We start from the raw sequence: 8,680 nt of genomic DNA, 5'->3' as shown, positions 1-8,680 counted from the left end.
TTGATTTTTAAAAAATCAGTTGAATCTGAATCCATGCTCCTTTATTAAACTGCTTTAAAAATTTGATCATATGTGCGATGGAAGAACTATTTATAAGCTTTGATTGAGTCAAAATTACATAATTATCATCCTGTACAATAATGATTTCTTATAAAAAAACTATATAATAGATTGTTTATATAAGCCTTTCTCCTACTTTATTTTAGTCTAATTAATCATTAAGGTTACATACGACTTTATCATAATAACATATTTTAACAGCAAAATGGAATTTTCAAAAATGCAGCTCATATTGCTTTAAACCGGTAAATAATGCTTTAATCATTTTAGCCCCTCCTTACTTTCGGGACATGATTTGGACAAGAGATTTTCTATATCCCTACTAGAGGTTAACGTGAAGTTTCATTGAACGGATTTGAACTCAGTTTTACCTTGAGTGGTTAGTTGGAATTGGTCAAGAGAGAGAGAGAGAGAGAGAGAGAGAGAGAGAGAGAGAGAGAGAAGGATACATTATGGTCTGCAAATTGAGTTATCGTGTTTTTTTTATCTCCAATTTGATTCCATAACCAAGAGCATGTTCTATCTGCAAAAATATAAACATCCAATGTCGACCGGGACATTGTTGAATCACCATTCATCTGTCCACTGGTATAGGGTGATTTTCATATATCAGAAAACAAATTCCTGAGGAAAATGTTTTATTCATTTTATACTCATTTACAATACAAAAAGTAGTAAATGATCAGAAATTGAAATTAGACTAGCTATATACTTGCTTCTTTAAAAATAATATTTTCTCCTTTTCGCATGCATTTGCTAAATGCAATCTAATCTAAAATATTATTTTCAAGTATCCCTTTAAAACAGGTCTTTAGTAACTCTATATTGAAATGACAGAATGTCTGCCAAAGTTTTTTTTTGTTAAGGTGTTAATCATATTATACTAAGGTTGTTCGGAAAAATCGTGGACAAGTTGTCTAGATTGAAAAAAAAATATTCATCACTGCGTTCTGAAATTTGTACTACTCTTTAGTGAATTTTCCATCAATATATATAGCAAATTTCAAATAGATATATTCATAAATAAACAAATTGTGAGATTTTATATCATCTGTTGCATCGCCTTATGGTGCAAGGATGATAACACATAATGTATCAAAAGTATCACTAAGTGTTACGTTTTCTCTCTGGTAAAAAGCTGGATAAGACCCACTTAAATTTAGAATTTCATTGATGTACATACTTGTGTTTCACATTATTTCTCCTAAGCAGTCGAGGAACCAATCTCGCAAATAAATAGGACTTTCTGAAGATTTGTTATTAAGTTATAGACAGTATTCTTACCGTCATTCAACTGAATAGGCAATCAATTGCAAATATTGATGATTTGCAGTGACAGCGTCTTTTGCTTTTACAATTACTGTTTGTCCGTATGTTTTGCTCTAGCAGAGGACTCGATTAAAGAATATTTTGCTCAGAAAACTCCCTCTTCAATTGTATACAACGGATCTAGTGATATTTTAAATATTTTTTCTTCTGTATTCATTAAAGTGACTTCATTACATCCTTGTAAAAATGAACACTTTCCAGGGCGCCGTAACGTCATCAAACGCCGTCAATTTTCGTGTGTTGTATTAATCACTTTCTAATTTAGTATGCCAGGAAAACAGCCAAAAATTAAGCAAATGCCTTGAGATTTTCAAGAAGACGACATAAAGGATAGTGGATTAAGAAATGGATAATTTTTACTTTAATCTTTTCTATTTAATATTTAATATTTTATTTCGAATTAATAATCATGTATTCTCTTATGGAATCCGGGGAGGGGGGGGGGTTCACCGTGCACCAAAGGACAGAACCCTGTGCTCATTCGAGCTTAATGAAATCTATTTTCTTGTCTAGATTTTCTCAAAACAATTAAGATGGACTTGAATATTACAAAATAATTTAATTTTGTTTATATAAATTCTCGCCTCTCATTGGTTGATTTCCAAAGAGGAACGCAAAATATTTTGTTTAATCTGGTTTGGTATGGGGACACACCTCCTTGACGACCAGCTTAATCATCTTATTCATGCAATCCCCTCATTTCCAGTCTTCGGAAACCATGGAAAATTCAAGATTTAATAACTGTATCTTTAACTTCAACCACTAACTCGATCTAACCTCATGTAAACACACATCATGGCTGCTAAATCTATGTATCAGTTATTACCTCCCCTCGCTTTACATCACTTCCGTTACTTCGGTTGTATTATTGCACGGTAAATTTGAACTCGTAAAAAACAACATAATTTTACATCCAAAGTTGTTTAATTATTTTAAAATTAAATTATAAGGAATTACTCTAATTCTTGGCCAAATTATCGAGTATGATCTGGTTTGGGTCAGTATACGCTTTTTTATAATCCGCGAAGCGTAAACTGATCCAAACCAGATTATACTCGATAATTTGGCCAAGAATTAGAGTCATTCCTTAATTAACATTTGCTGAAAATTTCAGTTCAGTGCGCTCATTATTTGCCGAGAAAAAAGCTTTTAAAATTTGTCCATAATTTTACCGGACAGCACAACCCTCGTACAACATTTTGAAACAGAGACTGCACGTAAATAGAGTTAAGTTCAATGTGCTACAGGTGTTGTAACTGATGAAATGTGCCTTATGAAGCCAAAAAGAATTGATCAGATTTTTCTCACGTCAAGAACGTGATAAGTACGTGAAAAAATTGGTACGAAGATAAAAATATTAAATGCAGTAGTCAATGTTATGCAGAGTGACCTTAGACCCTATTGATTAAGTTGAAGCGGTTTGCAGGAGCAAACCAAAGTTCTTTGATCGATTCAAGAGAGATAATCATGATTAAATATTTTCATTAAATAAAAAAAAATAGATCATCTATATTTTTTGATATTTTAAATATCAGCTTAAGTTGTGCAGATTGAATTTATTTAGTATGTTGGTGTTCATAGCAGAGTACTTAATTTCGATATATTTCAGAGAAAATATTTTAAAAAAACATTTAACGACGTTCGATCCTGATATTTAAAGTCTTAAACTTTTTTTGCTAAGTAAATCTTTAGTTTCTACAAACATAGCTTAATTAAAATTCAAATCAAAAAATAAGGGTCAATACGCTTCTTTTGGCGCTACAGTACATTTAATATGACCTTTTTGCACTGAAATTTGTGTCTTAATTAAAAATTACATTTTTGACGTTTTCCCTACAATATTTTTATCCAATTAAAGCATGAAACAAAACTAACTCTTAGTTTGTTTGAAAAAGACACTTAATAATTGTGACTAAGAAAAAGTTTCAAATTGCTTCGCATAATTAATAATTTGACGTTTCTGCACTAATAAAATGTGATTTTTCTGGCATTGAAAATTTAATAAGCAAGAAATTATTTTAAAGTCTTAAACTTTTTCTGATTTTAAGCATAAATTGAATAAAAAAAGAACATCAAAAGCTGGGGTATTGTGTTAATTTTCAAATTACAACACAAAAATTGCAATACGTTAAAATTGTAAGGATATTCAGTTTATACCATTTTTATTTCTTGTTCATACATATATTTCAAAACTAGGTGTAAAAAATATTCCAAAATTAACAGTACTGTTATAGTTCAAAATGGAAAAACTGATCATTTCCCTATAGCTTGAATACACGATGACAAACATATTCAGTGTCCCTATGAAAATTCAATACATAAACGCATGCAATGGATTAAAAAATAGAAATCATGGTAAATCGTTGTATTCAGTGTACTATTTTGGGTTATATCACTACATCCTCTTAAATTTTGATTTTCATGTGATTAAAACTCAAATAATTAAATTTGAAATAATTTATGTTTCGTACCAGTTTTGATTTATTTTTTTTTCGAGGTTATGTGCCTACTTACAATTCAATGGACAAAAGCAATGAACAAAAGTTACTAGTTAAAACACAATTTTTAGTTTTCTTTTTCAGGTTTCATTAAATTGAAATAATGCATTTTGTATTTTGGTGTTCCAACTATTGAGAGACAAAATTTTTAAACGACGAAATGAGGACAGTGGACTTTAAAAAAAAATATATACACATGTGTATATATATTAAAGGTGTATCATATTCATTTAAATGTTGTATCTTAAATCAATCTTTAAATGTTTAAGCTGTCGGAAAACGAAAGGGGTATGTATGTACATAATGTATGTATTTTTGTAGTGGTAAAAAATGAGGTATGATATTCAGTGTTATTTTGTTATGATCAATTTTAAAAATTTTCATGTGTTAAAAATCAAACAATAAATTTGAAATAATTTATGTTTCACCCTTAACTTTTTCACATTGTGTCTATTGAAATTAAATTGCTTTAAGTATAAGTAAAACATAAGTAAATACGGTGTTTTAATGCAAAAATAGGATAAATACAAAATAACAAAAGAGACCAGTGAAGCTGGTATGTTTTTTTTAAATTATTTTTTTAAATTAAAAGCTTATCAAATTCGTTTACTGTTCGATCTTTTGGTTAGGTCACTTAAATGAAGTAAATGGCTTACGTCGTTGTAATTCACCTAAAGCTTTCCTGAGTCTGTCGTCGGTAATGTTTAGGTCAGTCCATGCACGATTTCGAAACTATGCACTTTTTTTTTTTAAAGTAACCGTTTATAAAATAGAGGAAACATGTTGGAGATAACTATGAGGCAAAATGATGTTGTCTAAAGAATGATTTTTAGTTCTTTGTCATTTTTAAAATATTTTTTTTACGTTTTTTTTTTTCAAATTCTGCAATTTTAGACTATAAATAATCTCAAAACTAAAGAAGGAAAATGCACTTCCATGCCAAAATTCCTCTCCCTGTCGAAACAAACATATGATTACCGGTCAAATTATTTTCAGAATATAATTTACAACATTAATATTTTCTATTCCTTATCTACCTTTCGTACAGTATACACTTGGATTTAAAACATTGAGCAAGGATTTATTTCTCCTCGTCTTTTTCCCCTCATATACATCTCTTACATATTTGCATAAATCACGCTGAGCATCTAAAACAGTTTTTCGAAAAGATTGGGGAGTAAATTTGTCTTTCTCCTTTAAGTAACTTATGTATTCTGTTTCATTAGAACCTATTCTGATCAATTCTTTGGCTAAAAGACCAACAGAAGGAAAATCCTGACTGTTAATGTAAGTTCCTTTAGGAAGATATTGACCGGCGTCTTTGGGTCCGTTAATAACAGGTATTACTTGAGCATGGTTTAAATAAAGTGAAAACAGTTTTTCTGTTGTATAACCTTTGCAAAGTGAATTCTCAAAAGAAAAAAAGAATTTGTAATCTCTTTCGAATATGTCCTGGCACCCCTTCAAATTATCATATTGCTTGCCACATTTTTTATTTCCACATCTGCCAAATGTATCCACTTTTAAGTATTTACTTAGTTCTTGAACCAATTTTTCTCTTCTGGAAGGAGTTTGACAGTGGCTTGAAATCCATACCGCGTCTTTAGTTTTCTTGTTGAGTATTCCAGTGTAGTTTTTGATGACGGGTTCTTGTATTTTTTGCAGTTTACCGTAGAATGGCACATAAATATCCGATTCCTCCATATACGACATTGATAAATCAAAATGTTTCATCCATTCTTTGTTTGACCTCCATATGTGTAGTACGGGCTTTCTGCCGAGTTAAACACCCAAATTTGTCCTTTTATTTTCCTGATCACTTTTCAGGAAGACGTCTGTGACTGAATACCACGATATCAGCATTGAAAACATTCGTTTCTAAAACACAGCCAGGTATGGGACATTGAGTACTATCGTAATACCGCAGCTGATCTACATAGTACTCCTCTGCATGAAACCAATGTGTGCGATATATCCTTGGATGTGAGTTTAATACTTTATTTGACTGTCATATTTGTATTTGTATTGTTGAGTGACGAGTCAAACGTATCTAATGTGGAGAAGTGGGTCAGTAAAGGAAGTTCTGTAGTTGGAATCAGACTTAGGATTATAACAAAAGATATAATTGTTATAAAACACAGTGATGAAAAAACGCCATTCCTTTCGAACATCTCTGAGTTGGCTGAAATAATTAAAACAAGAGTTTTAATTAAAGCCAAAAAAAAGATAAAGGAAAGGCAAAAAAGCTTATAATTTATGATCAAAGAAATATTATCATACCTCATTACAATACAGTAATTATTTTCATTGAATGTCAAAGGCCATAAGTGTATTGTTAAATTACATGTATATGTCGTTTACCTGTAGTCAGCATGGTGTTTGGCGAACATTAAAATTTACTGTTCTAAATATTGAGTATCTGAAACAACAATCTTAAATATCTATCTAAGCCTCTTATGTCTAATTCGTCTCTTCTTAAATAGATATATTTCTTTGTCTTTTAAAGCTTTGTATTAAATATCTTTTATTTTGTTCGGACAAAAGTATTGCAGCAAAGTTAAGGACTCCTTAAGGTATATCTTTCTAGTCAAAGCTTCGGGAAATCGTTTATGACGCCACAGTGAAACTGTACAAACGAATAAATAATGATTTCCTTTTACATATAATGTAACATACTATGATTTTTCATAATTATTGCAAATATGAATAATGTGTAACTTTTCTTGTCATTATTACACTATTCGAATGTAAAATTTAAGCCAACTTGATCTCCCTGTATTGACATAGATCACACCACAGACTAGTTGACACGCAGTGTCTCTGTACTCGAGACGCAGATAAAGCTATTATTGCAACTTGCACATATGAAAATTAAAAGTAGATAAGCGTGATCTGACTAAAATTGAGTCATATTTTGTAATGTATAAATCAATATTTCGCAGTCTTATTAAAATGAAAATGACTTAGTCTCTTATTAAGGCGTAATAATGCAGTTTTAAACATAAATGTACTTCAATCCAATGTACAACCTCTCGAAAATCTCAAAAGTTCAACGATATCCACTTAACTATAAATTATATGTACACACATGTAGATATTGTCCCTACTATTTTTTAAAAAAAAGTTAGGATCAAGTTGTGCACTGTTTCTTTTTTTTGGTAATTTTACATCATTTCAATGTGTAAAGTTTAAATTTCATGCACGCGTTTATTCGTTTATTAGAAGACGGCTAAATTGTATATAATGCCCGGGCAAATTGCTTCCAGCACTTTTGAGGTTAAGTTATATTTCTGAAAAAAAAATCAATTTCATAGTGGAAAATAATCTGTATATCATTTAACTTTTACGATCTTTGTATCGGTACATATTTTTTTCTAATTTAACCATGTCACGTGACAAACAGTTGATTTTCCTGAGGTTGCGTTGGTCGAACTTGGCTGAGTCCCCATACATACATACGCATAAGTACAATTCCCATAAAATTCAAACTCAAACTTAAAAAAAAATGTAATCAACATTATATCGATTTTCTCAGAATATTTCAAGGCATACCTTATGGGTGACCTTAACCTAGCTGTGGTGGGAGATACTTTTAACTAGCAACAACTTGGATCTTAGATCACTCAAAATACACCTGTACTGACTTACAAACAACTTTGATCCAAAATAACTCATCATACACATCTACCGCCTTACTAAAACTTTGATCTGAGATCACTCAACATACACATCATTCTACTGTCTTACACACAACTTTGATCTTAGGTCACCCATAATACACGTGTATTGTCTCACTAAAACTTTGATCTGAGATCACTCAACCTTAAATCATTATACACTTGTATTGTCTTAGAGACAACTTTGATCTTAGATCATTCAACCTTAAATAATCATACACGTGTATTGTTTAAGAAACATCTTTGTTCTTAGATCACTCAACCTTTAATCACTAGCAGCAACTTAACCACGACTGCTTCGATTGATTCCTGTACATCCATGTATAAAAGCTTGTTGTGGAAAATATGAAAATGAAAAAACATCACTTTACCACGTAAGTAAAAATCTATTAAATACAATTATTGCCTTACCTTCTCCGACAATATCTGTTTATCCTTTTCTGCTTTGCTTTGAAGCACGTATATAATCATTATACACGGATACATGATCTCATCATCTCAGTCACGTGATGAACTCAGTGATGTATGTTTCAGATGATGAGGAATTTTTATTTTCCTTTTTCTATAATATATGTTTCCTTATCACCATATAACACGCATTAATGAGTGATACTTTTATACTTTTTTACATTTACTTTTATACATTATCGTTAATAACTCTAATTTGCCCCTTTACAGTACATTAACAGCGCTTATAAAAATCTGATAACAAATTTGTTCAATTACGCTAAGGTAACTGAAAATAATGTTTGATTTTTAAATCAGGTGAATGTTTTATTGTATTTTTCTATCAATATGTTTTGTGAAATATCATCGAATTATTATTGCTTTGTATTAAATGTGCTGTTTATTTTTGCCAGAAAATTTATTTGGTTTAAATAAGTCATAATAAACATGTTTTGTCTTTGAGTCTGTCGTGATCTAACGACACCGATCCTTAATAAATATAGAAATTTAAATCATTATCAATGCGATAGTGTCCAGGGGCTCGTATTTCAAAAAGTCGTAGATTTGGGCCTAAGTTAGTCCGACTAAGAAAGTTACGCCAAATTTTAGTTGGGCCTAAATCGCGTTTCAGAGAGCGGCGCTAGACCTGGTCTAAGACTTAGACCTCTC

The 8,680-nt window shown here is 30.7% G+C and overlaps 1 pseudogene; it reads right to left on the bottom strand.

The window, feature by feature from the left end:
• Window positions 1-4,916: 4,916 nt before the first annotated feature.
• On the bottom strand, window positions 4,917-8,035 carry LOC134282503 (alpha-(1,3)-fucosyltransferase C-like; annotated as a pseudogene).
• Between the last annotated feature and the right edge of the window lie 645 nt (window positions 8,036-8,680).

Source organism: Saccostrea cucullata, unplaced genomic scaffold (assembly GCF_032062105.1).
Source record: "Saccostrea cucullata isolate Sc308-1 unplaced genomic scaffold, CSIRO_AGI_Scuc_v1 ctg1368, whole genome shotgun sequence".
Taxonomy (NCBI): domain Eukaryota; kingdom Metazoa; phylum Mollusca; class Bivalvia; order Ostreida; family Ostreidae; genus Saccostrea; species Saccostrea cuccullata.
Note: the sequence above shows the minus strand (reverse complement) of the source record. Positions and strands in the feature narration are given on the sequence as shown.